This window comes from Macrotis lagotis, chromosome 6, assembly GCF_037893015.1.
Source record: "Macrotis lagotis isolate mMagLag1 chromosome 6, bilby.v1.9.chrom.fasta, whole genome shotgun sequence".
NCBI lineage: Eukaryota > Metazoa > Chordata > Mammalia > Peramelemorphia > Peramelidae > Macrotis > Macrotis lagotis.
Window position 1 is genome coordinate 144220837 of NC_133663.1, and position 24548 is coordinate 144245384.

Sequence of the window (24548 nt, forward strand, 5' to 3'; positions counted from 1 at the left end):
ATCTCCATCCAGACAAGAAATTGATAAATAAATGTATAGAATAATAGTAAATATATGCATGCAAATATATTTGTACAGCTATATGTTTCTCCATTGTTAGAGTGGGGGAGAAAAATATTTACATGACAACTTTGCTGCATATTTAGAGGTAAATGGTAGATTTGTAGTTTTTTGAGCAAATCTTTTTTTAATAATACTTTGGGTACACTGGGTGGAAGTATGCTAACAATTTTGGTATAAACAGAGAGACTACAATTAGATGTTTATTTTTGACTGCTTAAATTATTCCACAGAACATACAGTATCACCAAAAATGAGAGACTAATAAGTGATAATATCTCAGTCATTTGGGCATGAACAGAGATAGAATATTAGTGAATGCTAAATGATATGACAAAGCCACTATTTTGAAGTAATCTCTATATTATCCTTCAAATATTTCATATCAGGTAACATTGCTATGTTCTGAGAGGTATCCAGAAGCCAATCTCATGTTGGAAACCAGTAAAGGATGCTAGGTCCCAGGCTTGTCAAATGGCAACTGAGGCATGAGAATTTGTGTTCAAGAAAGGAAACACAACAAGGAGAAAGGTGCTACTGTAACATAGGTCTTGGTTCTTGGAAGCAGACACAAAACCTTGTTACTTGGTTACCAAATATTCTTCTAATAACATCTTTAATTTTCCATCTGCTCAAAAGTTATCTCTCTCATAGATATAAGTAGGAAAATTATTTTCCTGCTAGACCATTACCTCTATAATTTCTGTGCTAGTAATGTTGTAATGTTTATCTGTAGATAGAAGCAGAAAAAGAGAATTTTACTGCATTATGCATCCTTTAGGCAGCAATGTGAATCTCTGAAAATATCATTTCCCCAAAGAGAAGATGGTTTCTCAAATCTTTCACTAATGCAATCTATGATCTCCCATTGCAGCAGACATATTATGAAGAAGACTAGTGTTATTAATTCATGGTGACTTTAAAAGGATGAAATAAAAATTAGTTCCTGTTACGAACTGGTTTCTGAAAGAAACAAGAATAGATATAAGATCTAATATGAATTTAACTAAGCCCATCTTCTTTAGATGTATATAGGATGTATATTGTATTTCAGGGTAGAATGTGTGAGGGCTACAGAGCCCTATTCAGGGTTACTTTACAGTTTTGATATCTATCTAGCTCTCACCTATGACTCCAAGAAGCTGTAGCATGCACAGTGGCCCCACCCCTGCAAACCATTTCAATAGTTGGGCTACATTAGATGGATCTCAAACCTCTTGGTGAGTTAGAGAAAGGGCTATCTCAAACATGTAAAGACTTCCTTTGGTGGAATAGGCAGATGTGAACAATTTGTTCCAGCAATCAGGAAGGCAGCTGAAGCAGGTGCTTTGTAGCACTTAAGTTCGATATCAAAGGTGCCAAGGTCATCGATTACATTCTGGGCCATCAACAGTCTTCTTGCCTCTGGCCTGCCCCTGGACTGAAATGACTCTGGAAGAGAGAGTGAGACCAATGAATTGTAAATCCAGTTTATGCATGAGTCAAAAAATATGACTCATATCATTTTACTATTTTTGCTTAACTCAAAGTCCTATAGCAGCAGATAAGTGATGAAGAAACAGAGGTAGATACATTGGAAACTATAGTCATAACCCTGCACATAAGTGGTCCAGGCCATTGGATAATCTCACTGGAAACAGCAGGGGGATTTGGTAGCCTCCCTTGGTGACTGAGAAATCTTTTAAGTACCATATTGTTCACTTCCTGGTGTGAGAAAAGGACTAGAAAAAGTGCCCTAAAAACCATCTGATTATCCAATCTTGGCCTGTTTATTGCAGCAAGTGGAGGTTTTACTCTGTGGTCAAAACAAACAAATAGATAAAAACTTTTGCACTCACCATCAGTATATGGAATGTGTGCACATTACAAACAAAACAAAATTCAGTAGGCCTAAAAAATGAACTCCTCTTCTTAGAAGATCATCCAAATAGCAGCTCTTAGTGAAAAAAAGACTGACAGATGAAGGACAGCTCATTGAAGTCACAGTTGGATAAACATTTTTTTTTTCTGGAGTGACCAGAGTGAAGTGGAACTTGAATCTAACATTTTGATCTTTTTCTAAAATGAAGGACAACATAAGAGAACCAACTATCATTATGAGCAAAGTGTTAGGGGCGGCTAGGTGGCGTAGTGGATAAAGCACTGGCCTTGGAGTCAGGAGTACCTGGGTTCAAATCCGGTCTCAGACACTTAATAATTACCTAGCCATGTGGCCTTGGGTAAGACACTTAACCCCATTTCCCTTGCAAAAAAAAGAGGCCTAAAAAAAGAGCAGAGAGTTGATTGATAAACTTTGTTAAGAATGATATTGATGATGGGGGCATCTGGACCTGAGGCAGGAGGACCTGAGTTCCATCAAATTTGACCTCAGACACTTAATAATTGCTTAACTGTGTGACTCTGAGCAAGTCACATAACCCTATTGCCCTAAATAATAACTTTTTAAAAGAATAATATTGATGATGCTGAGTGAAAGAACAGAAACAAAAGAATTTTTTTTCACATTAACAACTTTGTGAGTCGATCAACTATGATGGATGCTGCTTCTCTCATCAGTTCAATAATCTCAGACACCTCTGAGAGATCTGTTATGTACAATGCCTTCCACATCCAGAAAACAAAACACGCAGAACAAAAAAGCATCTGAATGAATACTATGTTCTCTTTTTTTCAAATTCCTCTTATTTTCCTTCCTATCCTATTTCTTTCCTTTCCCTTGGTCTTAATTCCTCATACACAAAATAACTAATATGCAAACATGTAAACACAAATTTAAAACATTCACTATACTGTTTGCCACTGTAGGGAGGAAGATGAGAAGGGAGGGTGGAACAAAACTGTGAAAATTATAAATATGCAAGTGAATGAATGTTGAAAAACTTTCATAACATGTAATTGGAAAAATTAAAAAATCAATACAAAGAATGGATAGTGTTATACAGCCATGATCCTTAAGAAGATATAAAGTGTTTATATATGAATCTATGATTTGAAACCTTGAGTAATAATCTTTCTAGATTTTTGATGTCTTGCCAATATTTGGATCTTTCCCCTTTTTTTCCCCTTTCAATAATGCTCACTCTTTCCCTATTCCTTTCCTCTTTCCTTTCCTTTTAATTTATCTCCCTCCCCTTTCTATTTCCAGAGCCCTTGATTCCAGTCCAGTTCATTTACTAATCAGTGACTTTACATAAGTCACCTAATTTATATTGACCTCAGGGTACTCCACTATAAAATGAGGGATTTGATTAGAGTATCATAATGGTAGATTCATTCTAGCTTTAAATATTTCTGTTTCTTATTAAATAGAGTTGTAGTAATTAGAGTTTGTGAAATTCTTATTAAATAAGATTCTTATTAATTAAAGTTATATATAGTATTGTTGATGTTGTTGCCTGTAATACCCTTCCATTTAATATGACTTCATTATCAGATCATCTAATTGAATTCTGGTATTCTTTCAAAGACCAATTTAAATACTTACACAGCATCTTGCCTGAATGACTGGCTAGAAGTAAAATCTCTTAGCTTCTGATACCTTAACATTACCTTATTGTACTTTTACATCACACCTCATTATATTATTATGCTTTGGTTTGCTATCTACTTTACTATCTTTTATGTTTAACCAAAGTCATAATATACAGTATGTAATATCCTCAAAAGAAGTGTTCTGGAAAAAGAGATCTATGCTAAATGGTATGTATTCAGAAGAGGATATGAGTCTTATTTGGCTGAGTGGATGCTGAGAGCTGTATAGAATCCCTGTCATAAAGGACTTTAAGTGGCTGTGGACAAACTTCCAGAAAAGAGTACAGAGAGAGAGAAAGAGGGAGAGAGAGAGAGAGAGACAGAGACAGAGACAGAGACAGAGAGACAGAGAGAGACAGAGACAAAGACAAAGACAGAGACAGAAACAGAAACAGAAACAGAAACAAACAGAAACAGAAACAGAAACAGACAGAAAATTTTGCTTATTGTACCATAGTCCTACAGCAACACCTTAAACTTCAGGAGTGGTGCTCTATCTACTATATACATATATATATATATATATATATATATATATATATATATATATATATATATATATATATATATAATGATTAAATGTATACCATTATGAGATTCAGATTTTTCAGCTTTAAAATGAAAAATGATAATACTAGAGTCATTAACTTTATAGAGTATTAAAAGGGAAATGCTTTGAAAACCTAAAAAATATTATATAAACCTAAGTTCATAATATTCTCTGAAGTATCTTGCACATAGTGGAAGATGAGAAACCCTTGAATATTCCTGGGTTAGAACAGAATGAAGTTGTAGGAAAGAGAAACTACTATAAATTAGTGTCTAACACATAGTAAAAGAGTAATAGAAAAAATCTGTTGTTCATTAGGATATTTTTTCTTGGAATTCTACTTACAATTACCAGAGGAAAACAAAACCAATAGTGCTAACATTTTCAAGACACCCATAGAGCAATATCAGCAGGAGTTAATCAGACTGCACAAAATTACATGCTAATGAGCATTACAAGTGATGCTGTCCTCTCAATCATGCATTGGTGATATTTTTACTATCATTTGAAACACCCAACTTGAGAATAGTTATCATTTTGTCAAAAAAGATACTCCGAGGAAATCATAAATTTATTATTTTCTTAAATCAATGGATGTCCTTAATTATGTTTCTTAACTATACTTATTCTAAATATATGTCCCTAAAACTTTTGTTTTGCCCTTTTTAGCTATGATGAAATGTAGATGTTTTCCTTTTAAATACAAATATTAAGGAAAATTCAAGGATGAAACCCTCAGCCTATCAGGAAATTTTGCTTAAAAATCTGGGCAGGAGGGGCAGATAGGTGGCGTAGTGGATAAAGCACCGGCCCTGGAGTCAGGAGTACCTGAGTTCAAATCCAGTCTCAGACACTTAATAATTACCTAGCTATGTGGCCTTGGGCAAGCCACTTAACCCCGTTTGCCTTGCAAAAACCTAAAAAAAAAAAACAAAAAAAAAAAACCCAGGAAGGAATAAATCATTGACAACTGGCAAACAAACTACCTGACACAAAGAAGGAACAAACCTTTTATAACAAATGTATAAAACCAGTTCTCACAATTCTTCAACTTAAAAACAAACATCCTGCTCAAAAATTATCTTTATAGTTATGTAAACAAAATATATTTTCTGATACTCCTATACTTAGTCTATTAAAATAAAGCATGCCCAAAAAATTAATTTCTAACAGCAATGTCATACAATTATCAGTTATAACTAATGTTCCAAATGATATCATAATTATAAAAATATCTACAAATGAAAATTTTAAACTAAAATAATTTTATTTTGACACATAAACTCACATATATACATACATACACATACATGCACACACATACACACACAGGGCAAACAGGATTCCAGAAAGTCCAGGACTTTTCCATATTCAACATCTGTTTTACAAATGGCATAATGTTTACTTTCTAGAAACATTTATGAGATAATTTTCCCCTTTTATGTGGTTTAAAAAACCAACGACTATTATAATTGATTTTTTCCCTTTCATATGGGAAAAAAAATAATCATTAATGAGTCACTGATTGAGACTAGAGATGAATAAAGAGACTATCATAAAATAAACCTTAAAACCACACTCAAGATTTTTCCCCCATTTGGCAAAGAAGGTTTTTTTTATATGACACTGACTATTCATGAGGTAGGTGGAATTTTTATATATTTTTCCATACAAACATGTGTAATATGTAGGTATTAGGACATTAATGAGAACTATGTATTTTAATGTATAGATGTTAGTAAGCACATACACACATACACACATATACACACACATATATATATATACACAAAAAAACACCATAAGCATGAATTTATGAATCCACATAGGCCAGCCATAGCCAGAATATATTTAGACACTGTGTACATAAAAAAATTTGCATATTTATATGCACATATGTATACTTTCATGGAATTCCTACAAATGAGGGGAATGATTTTCTTCACTTAAATTATGGAAAGTTGCTTTAATATGTAATAATTGGATATTTCAGATAAATAAAGCTTTTACAGTGCTTTACTCTTAACTCAGGATTATTCTTGATATCAGACAAAATACAATTAAAGGAATGCAAGGGAATAGAAAAAAGTGAACTCTAGGTAAAATAATTTCATAACCTTGAAAGAGTAAACAAATTTATTATAATAAAATTCTCTTTTCATTGTAAGAAAAACCCATTTAAAATATTTTAAAAACACAAAAATTCTTTTCTATTAAAATCTTCACTAGGTTTTCCCAATTGAAATGTTTTAGGGAAAGAGAATTGTTCTTTTTAAAATTTTTTATACTTTTATTAGATCATTTCATTTGATATTCATAATGACCCTATAATTTTTGCAGAATAGATATTATTATCTCCATTTTCTTTTGCTTGGCTTTGTTTTGTTTTGTTTAAGATTTTTCAAGGCAATGGGGTTAAAGTGGCTTACCCAAGGCCACACATATCTCTATTTACTTAATGAAGAAGTTTAGGTTGAGAAAAAAATACAACTTAATATATTAGATATGAAGCTTAAAAGGGCCTTTTTAATTTCTCTAGTTCAATAACTTTATTTTACAAGAATGGTAAAGTGATTTGCCAAAGGTATACTGTATTAAATTAGCAGACATGGCATCAGAAACAAGGATTTTATTTTTACTTCAAATACTAAGATAGCTCCATTGCAATGTTTCTGCAAGAACATGAAGTCAATAATAGAAACAAGAATAAAATTTGTACTTTCTCATTCCAAATCAAACAATCTTTCTACTACATTGCCCTTGCAATATCACCATTTAAGATAATGAAAGCCACTATCAATCTCGTAAATATCAAATTACACAGACTTCAAAGTATTGAAGAATAGCAAAGTTATTTCTTCTTTGTTTTTTAAATGTTTTAATTGTAAGATCAAAACCTAAAATAAACTTACTGCAATTTTACCTGAATAGACATTTAATAATGATTCTATAGTTTTAATGCATAAATTATATTTTACATTTCATAATGGAGAATTATATTCAGATGTCTGTCATCAATATTGTCACAGATATCAAACTCACAAAAAGAAGAGGTTAAGAATAGTCTGAATTGTGCTCATTCTCAGATCTCATGCCAAAAAATTACGCAAGGGGAAAAATACTTCTGATATAGATCATATGAACCATATAAAGTCCCATACTATACACTAGTGCCATTTCTGTTTTGTCACAATAGGAAACTAAAACCTAGAAAACACATAGAGTAAAAATTTAAGAAGTGTAGGTTTATCATGCAAGATAAATTTCTATGATGCCATGCCAATACATACACACACACACACATACACACACATACACACACACACACACACACACACACAATATACAATAGAGGCATATACTGATATCATATGAATGGATGACTATTGTTGCCATCTTTTCCCCAAGGAAATAAGAGAAAAGTTCAAACTTCACCATAATAAACTATTACAAGAGCAACAATTCCATTTCTATACTTGATTTTTTAGTTTGGTGCATGTCAATTTTCTTTCTGTAGATTGGAATTAATACTATTAACCTCTACCACTTTCATTGAATTATTATGGTTATAAATAATATCCTTCCAGAGTTGCATTTGAATGTGATTCAGAATGTAGCCAATATGGACAAAGATCACATTACTTTTTCTTCACTGAAGTTAAGAACAATTTCTCTCTCTCTCTCTCTCTCTCTCTCTCTCTCTCTCTCTCTCTCTCTCTCTCTCTCTCTCTCTCTCTCTCTCTCTCTCTTCTTCCTTTCTTATACCTTCTTGTCAACAACTTCTTTTTCTAGGTGAATGTCTAAATTCTCCATTGCAGACTTGTCTAATGAACTCCTAAAACTGAAAACCTAAAACTCTCAGTGTCTGCTGAATGAGGTAAGTTCTAAGAGAACAAAAGATTTCAAAAGATTTGACTTTAAGTTTTCTACATGAACCTTGAAACATGGACAGAGTTTATGAAAATGAACCGAATTAACAATGGACTTGCTATTTTGTCAGGTCACATTAGTACAAAATGTGAAAATATCCCCTAATCTTGATATTATGAACACTAATATTCTCAGTATTCTTAGCAGAAATAAAGCAACTTGTTTCAAAATCAATAACAGTTTACTAAATCTAATGTCTTTCTAAAATAATTTATGTCTAATAATTTCACATTATTGACATAAATCTCAACTCTCAAACCTTCACTAAAAATCAACATTGCTGGGGTGGCTAGGTGGTTCAGTGGATAGAGTACCTGCCTGGAGTGAGGAGTACCTGAGTTCAAATCCAGCCTCAGACACTTAATAATTTCCTAGCTGTGTGGCCTTGGGCAATCCACTTCACCCCATTTGCCTCGCAAAAACCTAAAAAAAAAAAATCAACATTGCTTAAACTTATTCATGACCAACCTATTATTATGCTCTTCTGGCAATATGATTTCTACTGATATTTATGGTATTCCTTTGAGCTATTTAGATGTGTCTCTCCTTGATACTCAGTTCCCTCAATATGTTTCCTAATGTGGTACTTTATTAGATAGAGTAGGACTCTTTATTTCAGACTTTATTTTCCTCCCTCTGAACAATTAACATAAATATTCAAAGAGACATTACTTGACCATTTTTAAAATATAGTAGAAGGGATTCTTTCATAGGACATAAGTCAGGATTTAAGCTTCTGTGAATATTTCTTATATCTAATTTATCTCAGGGCTCTGGTTTTCTAAAGAAATAAATGATTTCATGAGAACATGAGTGACAATTTTGTAGCCATATAGAACACCAGTAATTATTATGCGGTGCATAAAAGACTGTGGGAAGGAGATTGTGGGGAAGTTTGGGAGAAGTTTGTGAGGGTTACTTATAGAACAATAATATTCCACAGTATTCATGGACCATTAATTTTTAACTATTCCCCAACTGATGGGCATCCCTTCAATTTCCATTTTTTTGCCACTACAAAAAGAGCTGCTATGAATAGGAACATGTGAGACTTTACCCATTTCTTATGATTTCTTCTGGATATAGACCTAGAATTGGAATTGTTGGATCAAAGGGAATGAACATTTTTATTACTCTTTGGGCATAATTCCATATTGCTCTCCAGAATGGTTGGATCATTTCACAACTCCACCAGCAATTCATAATGTCCCAATCCTCCCACAATCTCTCAAACATTGATCATTTTCCCTTTTTACTCATCTCAGTCAATCTGATAGGTGTGATACCTTATTGCCATTTTAATTTGTATTTCTCCAATTGATTTGGAGCATTATATATAGCAATATATATATATATATGATTATATATAGCTTTAATTTCTTCATTTGAAAACTGTCTATACATATTCTTTGACTATCAATTGGTGAATGACTTGTGACTTTATAACTTTGATGCAATTATCTATATATTTTAGAAATGAGGACTCCTGGTTGTGAATATTATTTCCCAACTTTCTGCTTTCCTTCTAATTTTGGCAGCATTGATTTTATTGGTGCAAAAACTTTTCAGTTTAATATAGTCCAAATTATTCATTTTGCGATTCATCATCTAGTCTAATTTTTATTTGGTAATAAATTTATCCTCTTTCAATAGATCTGATAGATGAGTATTTCTTGGTCTATTAATTTATCTACAATGTCTCTATGTCTAAATCCTATACCAATTTTGACCTTATTTTGGTATAGGGCGTGAGATAAAGATCTATGCCTAGTCTTTGACATACTATTTTCCAGTTTTCCCAACAATATTTGGAAAATAGTGAGTTCTTATCCTAGAAGCTGATGTCTTTGGGTTTGTCAAACAGTAGATTGCTGTAGTCATTTTACTGTATTTTCTTTTGAACCTATCATAATCCACTGACCTATTATTATAATTCTTGATCAGTACCAGGCAGTTTTGAGGACTCCTGCTTGATAGTATAGTTTTAGATCTACTAAAGCCAAAGACCAGCTCTTCATATATGAAGTCTGAAAGAATCTTACAGTAACAAAAAAAGGAGGAATCATGTTTTTAGTCAGTCATTCATAGCATTTAATGTCATAGAGTATTTTATCAGTCATCTAGTATAAGCTCCTCATTTTAAATGTAAATAATAGTAAGAAAAACTTAAAATTTTGAAAGTAAGTATCCATTTCATTAGGAATGCATAGTTGATCAATGGTTAGAGTGTTAGCACAGGAAGTGAATTCAAATCTGATCTTAGCCACTTCCTAACTTTGTGACATTGGGCAAGTCATTTGACCATTTGTCTCAGTTGTAAAGGAACTAGAGAAAGAAATGGCAAACTATCCATTATCTTTACCAAAAATAACCCTAAATAGGGTCTCAAATAATTTGAAAACAACTATCTCTAGTTTCTTACTTTTTTCTATTTGATTTTCACTAGTTGGTTCTACCTGTAAATATTTTCATAAAATTATCATTATCATCATCATCATCATCATCACTATCATCATAATGTTCTCAATAAAATTGCTAGTGCCACAATGAACCAGAATCAGAATCAAAATCTCAAAATGAAAATTAAACCCTTTGCCCCAAATATGGGAACCAATAAGGATTTATTGAGTTTACTAGTAAGGGAGTCCCACAGCCATAGTAGAAAACTGAAAGAAAAAAAAAGACAAATTTCTAAAGGTTTCAATTGAGGCAGAAAATGAATTGCATATGGGGTATTTCTTTCTTAAATAACCCCTGTTGCTAAGGGGTTTGTAATCCTGCCAGGGCAGTATTAGAGGAAGTTCTGTCTTTTTATTGGTCAGAGACAGGTTCTTGGAAGCTTCTGAAAGGCTCTTCTTCAAATTAGCTATCTCTTATAATCCCACTCTAATAGACAGAACTGTCCTTGCTATTTCAGAAGGTGGTAGAGGTGATGGAAATATAAATAAGGGCAGAGACAAGATAGAGAAACAGCAGAAAAACAGAAGCTGCTTTAGATTTCTCTGACAACAGTCATCATCATCACCACCACCATCATCATCATAATCAACATCCATAAATATAATACTTACAGCACTTAAAGGATTTCAAAAGATTTCACATGCTATCTTATTTGATCCACCCAAGAACTCCAAAAAGCAGGTGTGATTATTTTCCTCATTTTATAATTTATTATTGTTACTCAATCATTTCAGTAATGTCTGTCTCTCTATGAGAGTCTTTGGCAAAAACATTGGGATGGTTTACCATTTCTTTATCCAGCTCATTTTTGAAATGAGGAAACTGAAAGAAATAAAGTTACATAATTTGCCCAGGTTAGTAAGAGTCTGAAACTTGATTTGAACTCAGGAAGATGCATCATTCTGACTTCAAACCAGAGGTCTATCCATTGTGTCACCTAACTCATGGCCTTTGTTTCTACTGTAGTCCATAATTCCTTAATTCAATTGGTACCACAGCCTCAGTTTGCCCCATAGTGTATTACAAGTGTGCTCTATTATTCTTGGAGACTTTTTCCCACTTAAATGTACCATACATAAATGTATCATAAATTTAATGCAATTTAAAGGTAGGGTTTCCTTATAATTTCATACTATAATATTATAATTTTATTATTATGCATATTATATAAAAAATATTGTAATTTCCCTGGATTAGTCATGCTTAATTACTACATATATCTTACAGTAAATAAAATCAGAATGTACATATTTAAAATACATTCCTAATATCAAGTGCACTCAAAGTTCTCAAGTCAATTTCTAATTATCACGCTAATCAAGATTTTTAGTTGCAAAACAAAACTAACATGAGTTTTGAGAATTTTTATATCTCAACAAATTTACCTTCCAGAAATTAAAAATATTATTTCAAAGTAGTGTAATCTTTATATTAGAGACTAGAGTATATATTTGCTACTTTTGCCTTTTAATTAAATGCCCACAATGAAACTGTTAGTGCTTTTCCTTCTGAGAATAGCTTACTTCTATTCTTTGCATATATGTATATATATATATATATATATATATATATATTTATTTATTTCTATGCTTTCTCCACTATCAGAAAGCAAAGTTCTCAAATGAATAGAGTGTCTTTTGTTTCTTTGTACTCTAAGCACTTATTCAATAGCCTAGAACATAGCAGAACTTTAAAAAACATTTATTGCCTTGACTTGCTGGATCCTTAGTTATAAACTCAACTGGGAGTAAATAATGCAAGCTCAGGCTGAGCAAGACAGACAACTAATTTTTATTTTCCAAGAAACACACTTGCATATTTTTTAGCATATTTCTTTATGGTTTTAAAGGTTGAATAAAAGTTATATGGAATAGTGGCAACAGAGGCTATGAAATCTCTATGTGTACAAAACTAAGACTCTTGGCAATGTGCAACATGGACTGGTAATAACATAGATTCAATGTTTCATATAATATATTTTCCTTTTTCCTCACTTGACTACAGAAAAATTTCTTTCAGATCTACCTTAAGATTTTTAGAATCTGAACCCATGACTCTACACTAAAACTACATGACTATTTATAATCTCTTGCTCTATGGTTAAGGCTGAAGTTTAAAAAAAGTAAAGGTCCATTTAAGACTATTCCACTTAATTTTTCCTAGTTCGTCATTCCTCTAAAGGTTCATAGTGTTCAAGGAAAGAAATATTAACTTAAATCAGGTGCTTATGAGTTCTCTTAACTGAAAGACAGATTTAATCAATTTACAAAGGGGATATAAACCTCCACTCAGTTTTGAATTTTAACCTCCATGTCTGTGCCATATACAATGAATCAATACAAATTGTAAGAGACCCATCTATTTAAACGCTTGCCAACCTGACCAAAATATACTAGCTACATAAAGTCAAAATTTGTCACTTGCTCCTGCCTTTTCAAATACTGACTAATTATATGTTGATGGGAATGGAAAGGAGAGAATAAAACACTAGAGCAAGAAAATAAACCTGTCATCTTGAAGATGAGCAGACAGAGCATTGTACTACAAACCCAACTAGAGCTCTTCAGAAGGGAAATCATTTCCAAATGGTCTACTTGGACTCCTTTCAGACTTCACATTTGGCTTTCTGAATAATTTCATCAGCATCATCTACATATCATACTTAAGATGATACATCACGACAGAACTTGAAGAATGGTGTGTTGATTGACATTAAATTTACATTCACTGTAAATGTAGCACATTGAACTGGCTATACAGAAGTTATTTCAAATAATGTGGTTCTAATGTTTTAGATTATGGTTTTTTTCTTCTTTTTTTTCTATACTCTACTAGAGTCAGATGTTTTTCAGGCCCACCTTAAAATTCTTTAACCCTGAGCCTGGAATTCCATACTAAAAATATATGGATTGAGGAAGGGAGTCATTAAGAAAGGAGAGAAAAAAAAAGAAAAGAAAAGGGAAGGAAGAAATGAAAGGGAGATAAAACAACAAACTGATCTTAAGGATGCTGAACCTCACCAGTGTTTCCCATCTGAGTTCTTCTTTGGCTTACTTCCAGATCATCTCACACTTCTAGAAGCATATGCCTTTTTTTTACCTCCTCTCCAACCCCTCTCTTTACCACAGCATGTTCTTTCTTGCCTTTATTGCATGTCATTATTTCTTACCTTTTTTTTTGCATGTCCTGTTATTTTTACACATGTATATTTAAAGTGTGCAAACTTTTTCTCTAGGTAAAACTCTGCCGTGATACATCATCACATCATAAAGATTACTCCACTGACTTCCTGAAGGCTATGACAACAGATGCTTATCTTTGGCAGGCCATTGCAAATTAGAAAAGCTTTGAATAAAAACATAAATTAAATTTATATCTATTGATCTAGGAAGAATCTTAAAAAAAATCAGAGACTCCTCAGCAGAGTGTTCACCATAGAATGATTAATATTTCACATCTTAGCAATCTCATAAAAACAGTGTACTAATGAAAATAAAATGTGGTCTACATCACTTCTAAAGCAGGATGCAGTTACTGAAGTAGGAGTTGCCTTACAAGAGCACAAAATAGTTTTTTGTAGATAGTAAGCAGCTCAAGATATTTTTTTATTGTTGATATAAATTATATGATAGTCCTTTAGACATTAGTCTCTTAGAAGTTTACTGCATTTGCCTGAGTTATATAAGGTTGAGGTGAGCATATGGAAGGCTGTAGAGATCTGCCTCTGGGAGAAGACATCTTTTATTCCCCTTCCAAGTAGATGTGAGCAGTCCCTTTTCATTGCTTTTATAGCTTGAACTGGTTATTTCTTCAAAATGCTATACTGGAACCATTTCAATCTCTTTTTTGGCAGAGTTCAGTGCTTGAAAAACCTATTCATTCATAGCAGAGGAGGTTTGAACTAAGTTGGTTGGGGAGAGGGGTTCCACTCCACCCTTTCACATCCTTAGATCCAGATAAATGGGCTTGGAGTTTCTTTCTTTTTCTTTGTGCCCAGTCAGAAAGTATAGTCCCCTGATGTAAGAACTTGAGCCGTGGCAATCTTGGAAGCATGATTCCTGGAAGGATGTACAGCTTATCCAACGAAGATATGAAAAGCCACAATTCTAGGAGATGAGCCCAGGAAAGTTTTGGATTTGGAACAAGATAATATAGAAATTGAATTAAATGAGGAATTCAACCCCTTTCTTATCCCAAGAATCTCAGGTAGTTTAGGGTGCAGAATTCCCCTCAGGTATCTGTTTGTTTATTTTTGCTATACCTTTGAAATAACTAATCTGATTATTAAATGTTTAAAGGAATTTGAGACACCATAGATATTTTGAAATTGGGGGAGTATTAACTTTGAATTATTATATGCAAATTTAAGCAAAAGAAGAATTTCAGAAGACTACATAATAAATCAAAACTTTACAAAACAAACTCTAATTATAATCTATGGGGAAAAAAAGAAGTGAAATATGTACCAATTAGGACTAGCTTTATAAATTGTGTTTCACAGAATCATAACTTGAATGAATGAATGAATGAATGAATGAATGAATGAATGAAGTTGGGGAAAAAAGCATTGATAACTTGTGTGTCAAACAATATACTTAGCTCTGAGAATACAGAAAAAAATACACACTCTTAGGGAGTTTGTATTCTAATAATGGATTGGGGGAGGGGGAATGAATATAAGAGAATAGGCAGCCAAAAAAAATTTTAATTTGTGAAGTCATAGAATTGGTTAAGGAGTAATAGAGCAACCAAGTAGTATTCTCTTTCCAGAAAGAACCACAATAAAACCTAATACAGGTAAGATATTGTGACTTCTTTCACATCAGGAGAGCTTGGCTATTTTTTGTCATAGCTGAGTGACTTGGAGAATGTTAAAAAATTATAGTAGTGTTGATTATAAGAAAATGACTTGAGTGAAGCATGGTCAAATTTGGGGATAGTGAGAAATAATGAGCCCTCATCCATAAAGATTTTATTGAAGTTATGAATCAGAGAAAAAGAACCAACTAATTAGTCTCAAAATTGGAAAGGACCTTGTAGATGAGTTAGTTAAATATATGCATATTCTACCTTTGCTATAAGATCTTTAGTGAGGAGGAGACAACTAACTTCACAGTTAATTTAGTCCCTTTTGGATATTCTTCCTATGTTTGTCTTTTTTCCCCTTTTCAAATTTTCTTCATTATTCCAGGTTCTATATACCAGGAAACAAGAAAAATAAGTATAATTTTCCTTCCATATGATAGCCCTTCATGCATGAAGATGACAATAATACCTTCCATAATTCTCTCTTTTTTTTTAAGATTTTTGCAAGGCAAATGGGGCCCAAGGCCACACAGCTAGGTAAGTGTCTGAGGCCAGATTTGAACTCAGGTACTCCTGACTCCAAGGCCGGTGCTTTATCCACTATGCCACCTAGCCGCCCCCATAATTCTCTTATCTACATTAAGCAACAAGAAGGTCTTCAACTCATGAACATACAACCTAATCACAATGCCCTTCATCATTCTAAATATGCTAGTCCTCAATTCTTGTTTACCAATATCCTGAAATATATTACCTGGATTAGAATATATTATCCAAATATGATCAGATTGGAGAAGTCATCATTCACTCTATGCCTCTCAACATAGCCCTTCATCATGTTTTATTTCTTTGCTTGCTGTGACATTTTTTTGAGTAAAATTAAGCTTGAAGTCCACTAAAACCTATAGATATAATCTAAGGAGGAAATGTTTTCTTGACATACTTATAAAGTTGATATTTCTTAATTTAATTGTTAGATTTCATTTTTATATACCATAATTATTATTTTTATTGACTCAAACCATCATTTTATCCTTTTTATATATTTTGACTTTGTCTCTTTTATACAAAGTATTACCTATTTATTCTAGTTGTATCAACTATGTGTTACCTATACATTTGTAAGGCATTAATAAAATATTTTAGTAGTAGATTGCAAACTCTATAAAGTATCATATAATAAGTACAGGTATCTGTATACACAAATACCCATATATATATAATATATATATTATATATATATATGTCTGTGTGTGCATTTTTCACAAAAAGATGTATATAAAAGTGTTCATAAGCAGAGAACACAGAATAATTCTTTAAACTCTTTAGTAGAGATTACCCTACAAGTTAACACCAACCCCTCAATGTTCTCTTTAAAATTGGTCACTTAGTTCAAATAACAGATTGAAAGATACAGACTGCCATTTACCTCTTCAAAATCTTATAATTATGGATTCTAAACATAGAAGATATCTGGTTTATCTGAAAATTTCCTATAGCGGAAAATTCAAAGCTCCCCCAAACAAGTGATACCAAAGAAATGTCAGAGAATTCCAGATTGATTCCATTGATAGTTTAATACTCAAAGTAGGATATTTACTTTGGAAAATGTGGGGTAGAAGCCAGGCAACATTCTTTAATCTGCATGAGAAGCCACCCCAAAAAACTTCTATGATCATTATAAAAGGGAGGAGGAGTTATAGATGATATTTGTGTGTTTGGGGTTTACTCTACTCAGCACTGAGCTCAAGTTTCAGATACTCTGCTGTCCTAACTGTGCTGTTTGGGTAGGAGTTGTGGACATGAAAAGCTATGGATTGAACATGTCCTAGTCATACCCAAGTCAGTGTCTGTTTTCTTTTGATTTATATTATTCTTGGTTTATATCATACAGGACTTTCATTGATAGGGACTCATTGTTAGTTGTTACTTTCCCTGTTTGAGACTTTTGCTGGTAACTCCACATTAGTCTTGATTTTCACTCTTTATTGAATCTAACATCATGGCTTTCACCAAGAACCTCACAATATCCATTTCAAAAATAATGAATAAATATGTATAATATATAGTTCTAGGAATTGTGAATCATAGATAAACATGTACAGACCTTTTCAAGTAATTTACAATCTACTGTGTTAAAGGATAAGAACTCAAATTTTCTATCAAGGAATAAAGGATTTTAGGATTATTTGGTGTAAGTGCTCCTAGTCACTAAACTATATCATAACTCCACTATGATTTACAGATGAGGTATTAGTGTTATAATGAATAAAAATATCAATTTCCTCATAGCCAACCTAGTAAATTGTCTGCATGAAGCCTTCAAGCAATCAATTTAGCAATTGTATATAAATAGGGAATGAAGACTTTATCTTTACATTAAGCATTAGATGGGATCATTAGTAAACCAGGTTCTTTTTCTTCCAAAAATGCTTCCACCACCCCCCCCCCTTTTTCTTCAAAGAATGATCTGGACCAGTGAAAAGTTAATTGATTTGAATAGAAAGAAATTAAGTCTTATATGTGATTTTTTACCCAAGTCTTCATGACTCTGAGGACAGTTCTTTATCCACTATAGAACACTGCCTCTCTAATTCTGTAATTATCATATTTAAATATATTGCATTGTTAAATGAGAAATTAAAGTGTTTTAGTTATGATACCTCTAAAGAAAGAACTGAAAGTGTCATGGATATAAAGTAGATATAAATATTTCCTCACCTTCAATAAATTGGAGAAATAGATTTTTCAGAAATAATTATTTAATCAGGGGAGAAAATTTTATTGTGTAATGTTTATTTTGAAATCCTGTGAAGATTTAGTTATAATTAACAGAGAAAAAACTTCAGGTTTTCCTGCTTGAGATACAGAAAGAGGAAAAGTAATGATGTCACCTAAAATTCTGAAATTCTGAGTTGGTTCTAATGGTTTTAAAGAATATATTCTATGGGTCAAATTATAAATAAGAAATTCTAATTATGCATATATGTATCTTCTGCTCAGGTAAAAAAACCCTGCATACGTCAACTTTTTTTTTCCTTTTCTTGCCTCTTTGCCTCCCTTTTGATAGGTTATGTTTATTTTTTGTTTATATGTTGAATTTAGCATACCATACTAACTACTATTCAAACCATAAAGATTTTTTGTGTACAGATCTTAATCAGACACAATTATGACCTCCAGTAAGATATAAACTACATTGTCAACAATAGGTGCTATAATAAGATTATTACAAAGTGAACTTGACCAAGAAAATTCTGTGTTTTAATTTTTGTCTTAACGTTAAGCATTTATTTAAATTAAAAAACCCTGCATTAATAATGAATTTTATTGTAAATATAAAACACTATTCTTGTACTTTTATTTAGCATAGACTAAGTAAACTATCAATGGATATATTAAGTAGCTTATAACCTGATAAATATCTTCCTAATTATCAAATGAATTTCTTTTTTTCTATTTGTAAAATTTTATTTATTTAAGGCAATGGAGTTAGGAGTGACTTGCACAAGGTTACACAGCTAGGCAATTATTAAGTGTTTTAGGCTGGATTTGAACTCAGGTCCTAATGACTCCAGGGCTAGTGCTCTCTCCATTGCATCACTTAGCTGTCCCAAGAAATTTATTTTTTCTTAAAAAAATAACATTTTGAGACATAGTTGGTGCAGTGGATAGAGCACCGGCCCTGCAGTCAGAAAGTCCTTATTTCATATTTGAACTCAGATACTTAATACTTACTAGCTGCATGACCTTGGAGGAGTTATTTAACCTGATTGCATTACAAAAAATCAAAAAGCAACCTCCAAAAAATGGCATTCTTTTTGATGGTATGACTAGCATATGAAATATAGAATTACATTTCCCCAAAATGCCAAAAAATCAAGGTAAATATTGTCAGAATATCAAGGCTGGAATTTCAATATTTTGTTAAACATTAGATAAATTTTGTTTTTGAAAATAAAGCATGAAAACTTTTTTTCAAGAAGTTCCTTGATACATATTTCTTGAAGCACATTAAATATGAAAATCTTATCTTAGTGGTGAATTGTATCATAGAAATAATAGAATATTTCAAAAAGAATTTTTTCCATCAACAAGTCCATTCAATTACTTACATCAATAAGATAATCAAAATGATTAAATTCAGGAAAAATGACACAGTGCAATGACTTTTCAAATAAACTAATATAAAATTTGCTTATAAAACTTTTCTCCCTGACTTGCTTGCTAAATTGAAATTATAATGAATATTCTTGCTTTTTTTGAAAGCTGGAAACGATTTAAAAGTATTTTAATCATAATCAGTTCAATTCAAGTCTAGTTTTAAAGAAAGAGGAAGAAGAAGAAGAAGAAGAAGAAGAAGAAGAAGAAGAAGAAGAAGAGAGTGTGTGCGTGTGTGTCTGTGTGTGTGTGTGTATTATTTTCTTGTATTATTTCTAAGGAGTTATTATGTGACTGGCAAAGTTAGGAAGAGGGAGAATGAGGCAGCATATATATTATTAGAAGCAGAAAGGATAATACTGTATCACCACTTTCAAAAACTTTATATTTTTTTTAAAAATAGATTCAATGTCCTACTAAAGTTTTTCCTAACCTTATGAATTATATCAAATTATAGGTGAATTATTAAGTTACTTCAAATTTTTCCTGGCTTTTTCTAATGATTCTATTCAGAAGGAGAAGAAAGGATTTTTAAAAATCATAGGTTTTTAGAATTGCAAGGATCAACTAAGCTAAACCATACATTTAATAGTTTAGGAAACTGAGCCTTAGCAAAAGTAAACAATTTGTCCAAGGTAATGTTGTCCAAGGCAAGTTTTTTATTTCATTTTCTGACCCCCATAAACAGAAACTTTCCCACTATACTGTGAGGTTAATATTCAAAAGTTAACAAAAGGCATGCAATAAAGCACCCAGGTGCTCTACCACTCAGAGATCTAATAAACAACTAGGGTTGAATCTTAAAGATTAAACCTTTCTACCTTATCTGATTTCAGCAGTACCTTCTTATGTGGACTTAAGATAGTTTCATTTATCATTTTCAATTAGATAAGTTTAATATTCTAGTTTTCTACATAGGAACTAAAAAGCTAATATTGCCACATACAGAAAATCAAATTGTTAACTGACTTGAAGATAATTGATAGATTTTACCTATTTGGACCTAGTAAGATAGATTTATATATGAGAATGATAGAAAATGAGAGACATACAGAGAGAGATACAAAGAGAGAAAAAAGACTTGGAAAATAAATATGGAAATAGTAATAACTAACATTTACATACAGCTTTAAGGTTTACAAAGGTCATTACATGGTGTAACTGATTTTGAAAGATGAGAATTCAAGGAGAATAAGAAAAAAGTATAAAAAGTATCATCTAGGGGCGGCTAGGTGGCATAGTGCATAAAGCACCGGCCCTGGAGTCAGGAGTACCTAGGTTCTAATCTGGTCTCAGACACTTAATAATTACCTAGCTGTGTGGCCTTGGGCAAGCCACTTAACCCCATTTGGCTTGCAAAAAAAACCTAAAAAAAAGTATCATCTAAAAGATAATATAGCTTTGAAATTGAGGTTCAGAAATAAAAAAAATATATATTTAATTTTTTAAATGGCAGGTTTCTTAGATTTTCAAATAATTCATTTTCATTTTAGAAATTATTTTTAGAAAGGTTACAAAATTTGTGAATGTTGTCAGTTTAACTCAAAATGCACTTTTACTAAAGTATAATTTTACATTTCTTTAGTACTTAGTTTCTAGCCATATGGCATTATTTGCTTATTAAAGTTCATTTCTTTGAAATTAAAAAAAAATCAAAAGTCAAATAGCAAAAAAACAATGGATTTAGATACTGTTGGATTAGATAAATGGAATTAAACTCAAATAGAAATGGAGCCACTAAATTGTATATAAAGATACATAATAGACTTAGATATGTGCATATTAACATCTACATTTCAATGCATTTCATCTTATTGTGTTAAATACTTCTCAATTATAGTTTTAAATAATTCAAGTCAATCTAAGGAGTTTTAGGGGCCACATGTGACTTAGAAACATGTGTTTAAAACCTGTAATTTAGATAATATACATGTTAGTTTTTATTATAAACTTTTGCATGCCATGAGAACGCATTCATCATTTCATTCATGACAATCTTATAAATGAAAAATGTTGCTCCTAATAATTGTAAATATAATTTTAAATTCTTAAAAAGCAATACTTAAATAATTCAATTGCCCTAAATTTCACCTAGAGGATTAAAATACAATTTGGACATTGCATCTGTTTTGATGGGAAAATTTATGTTCTGGGCTAGAAGCCACCTGTTCAAATTATAATCCAGATGCCAGAAGCATTATGGAACAATTTACATACAATAAAAATTTATAGGGAGCTATTTTAGATATCTGATCCACCCTCTTGATTTCACATCTGGCAGTTGTTGATTATCTATAGTAATTATGCTTCTGGCTGTTGAAAGATTCATAAAGCTTAAGCAAAGACAAATTGTGGTTTGAGTATCTGGGGAAAGCATGAATATCATTACTTGGGGCTTGAGGTGTCTGTTTATTAAGATCGCTTTACTATTTACTAATAAATCTAAGAATAATGTACATATTCTTAAATACTAAAGAAATGAAAAATAATGCTTTCACAGAAGTAAAAAATAAGGACAACTATTTCACTACCTAAATACTGAGACAAATATTGGGGGAAAGGGAGGCAGGAGTAATACTGTTGATGAAATATTGCATTTTATGCTAAATAACTGCTACTATTTAACTTGCAATTTCTGAGAATTAATGTAGAGCTGCTTTCTATGGCCTCACAGTTCTTAAATAGTTAAAAAAATTCCAATACTAGGGGCAATTAGGTGGTGATGTGGATAGAATACCAACCCTAGAGTCTGGAGGACCTGGGTTCAAATTTGACCTCAGACACTTAACACTCAGTAAGCTGTGTGACCTTGGGCAAGTCACTTAACCACAATGCTTTGCAAATTTTTTTTTAATTCCACCACTGCTAAAAATATATCATATATAAATGCATAAGTACTATTCAATATCATTTTGAATTTCACTAAGATCCTACTGTGTGTCAAACACTCTAGGCTTACAAAGACATAAAGGAAGACTTCCTCTTCTACAAGTTCAATTTCATACAGTATATAAACAAAACGAATGCAAGGCAATAAAGTAAAGGGAAAGAGATGCTAGAAGATGAAAGAATGTAGGAAGTGATGTATATGTTGAACTTTGAATTGAATTTGAATTTAACTAGTGATTCTAAGAGTTGAAGATAAAAAGAGATTGGATTCCAAGGACAAGGGACAGTTCCTAAGATAAAAGAAAGGAAGATTGATTGCTGTGTATAAAGAATGTGGAAAGAAGAATCAGGCTTTACCAGGGAGCTTGAGAGGTTGAATAATTTATGAGTTTAAAAAGATAAGAGTCAGATTGTTAAGAGTTTTAAATATGAAACACAGAAGTTGTTTTTATCCTGAGGCAATAGGGAACAAAAGGTATTCCTTGACATGGCAAAAACTATATTTCTGGGAGAAATTACTTGCAAAGTTGCATGAAGGATGTGTTATAGAGGGGAAGGAAACAGAACTAAGAAGCTACTGCATTAGAAATTATTGCAGCCAGAACTGAGGTGGGCCCAAATTGAGGGGAGAGAAGAGGATAGATTTTAGAGGTAGAATTGCTCAGACAAGAACTGATTGAATAAGTTAGTGAGGGATAGTGAAGAATTGAACATAACTTTTAAGTTTGTAAACATTGGTGACAAAGATTGTAATGCCTTCATTAGGAATTTGAAGATTGTGGTGCAGTTTCTTTAGGGGGAAAATGTTGACCACTAGATAAAGGCTAAAGTTGTTCCAACAAATGAATGATTTCACTAAAAAAGACTGATTCCTGATTCAGAACAATTTAGGGACAAAAAGAAGTTTACTGGGTTAGTAGAAGATAAGGGAAAGGAAATGTAAAGGCAGTAAAGAGGGGTGGAGGTGATTGATCCCTTCATGGGATTAGTAGCAACTACAACAATGAAGAAGGGTATAGGGGCCTGAGAGTTTATTCATTGCTTCCCAACAAGAGACCACAACTCAACTGAGCTGAGGTGAGCTTTCAAGCAGATGGGAAAAATGAAATAATTAGGGATATTTTATGAGAGGGCTGCAACTCAGAAAGCACAGATGAGATAATGAGGGGTGTAGCTCAAAAACCAAGTTGAAGTAATTAAGGACTTGTAGATGAGTGCCAGTAGCTCAAAGATTTAATGCTTTAAGGCCAGGGCAGAGATTTATTATTTTGTTGATAGGGACTTATATGATGGGTGGTGGCATTTTTAAGGTTTTTTATTAATTAGTTTCCAAAACTCTGGAAAAACAGAATGGGAGTAGAGACATATAGGTGGGTCAATGGTCTTGAGCAGTATGGAGAAGGTCACTGTTAAATGCAATGTTAAATGGGTCAGTGAGCATGTGAAATAGGTAATTTTAGTATTATTCAGTCCATACCACAAATGACAAAAAATGAAATTTCATAACTTTAATGACCTATCCATGGTCACACTTCTATTAAATGTTGGAGTTATTGATACTAGGGAAAATGCAGCCCACTAAAGATTTGGACAACCAGAAGAAATCTTAGGGACAAAAAGTTTTATTTAGGTATTTCTGTGATAAGCAGAAACCAAAGGAGAGAGGAAACAGAGAGAGAGTAAAGGCAGTTAAGTGTGACTGACTGATCCTCTAAGGGATGAGCAGCTGGACAGTCAGATAATAAGGGGTGGTGGGATGAGGGAAAGGAGCAGGAGCTAGGCACATTTAACACTTGGCATTTGGGCTAGTGAGAGTCCTGTTATGTAGAATGTGCTGGGGAAATGGTGGGGATTCCCATCTTCCGTGGATTTGCAATTCAGAAGGTGCTACCTACTTTGGTACACAGTTTTTGTGGGAAAGATTTTAGGAGTAAATTGTAAAAGATGTGAGTGAGACATTTACATTCCTGTAGGATCTCTGTATCCCATAAAGGGACTATTTTTCTAGCAAACAATGGAATAGAAATGAGAAGTTCTGAGAATTATAAACAAGAATGGATGAGGGAAAGAGAGAAAGTATAACAGTCATAAGAAGTGGCTGGATTTAGACTCGAATTTGAACTCAGAATATAGACCAAACGTTCCTAGTCTTTGCCCAATT

The 24548-nt window shown here is 32.4% G+C and overlaps 1 long non-coding RNA gene across 1 annotated transcript in view; it reads right to left on the bottom strand.

The window, feature by feature from the left end:
* Window positions 1–405: 405 nt before the first annotated feature.
* Window positions 406–24548, bottom strand: part of LOC141491870 (uncharacterized) — an 80792-nt gene continuing 56649 nt past the window's right edge. The window contains exon 3 of the long non-coding RNA XR_012469794.1: window positions 406–1491. This is a non-coding gene — a long non-coding RNA (uncharacterized LOC141491870). The remainder of the gene's footprint in view (window positions 1492–24548) is intronic.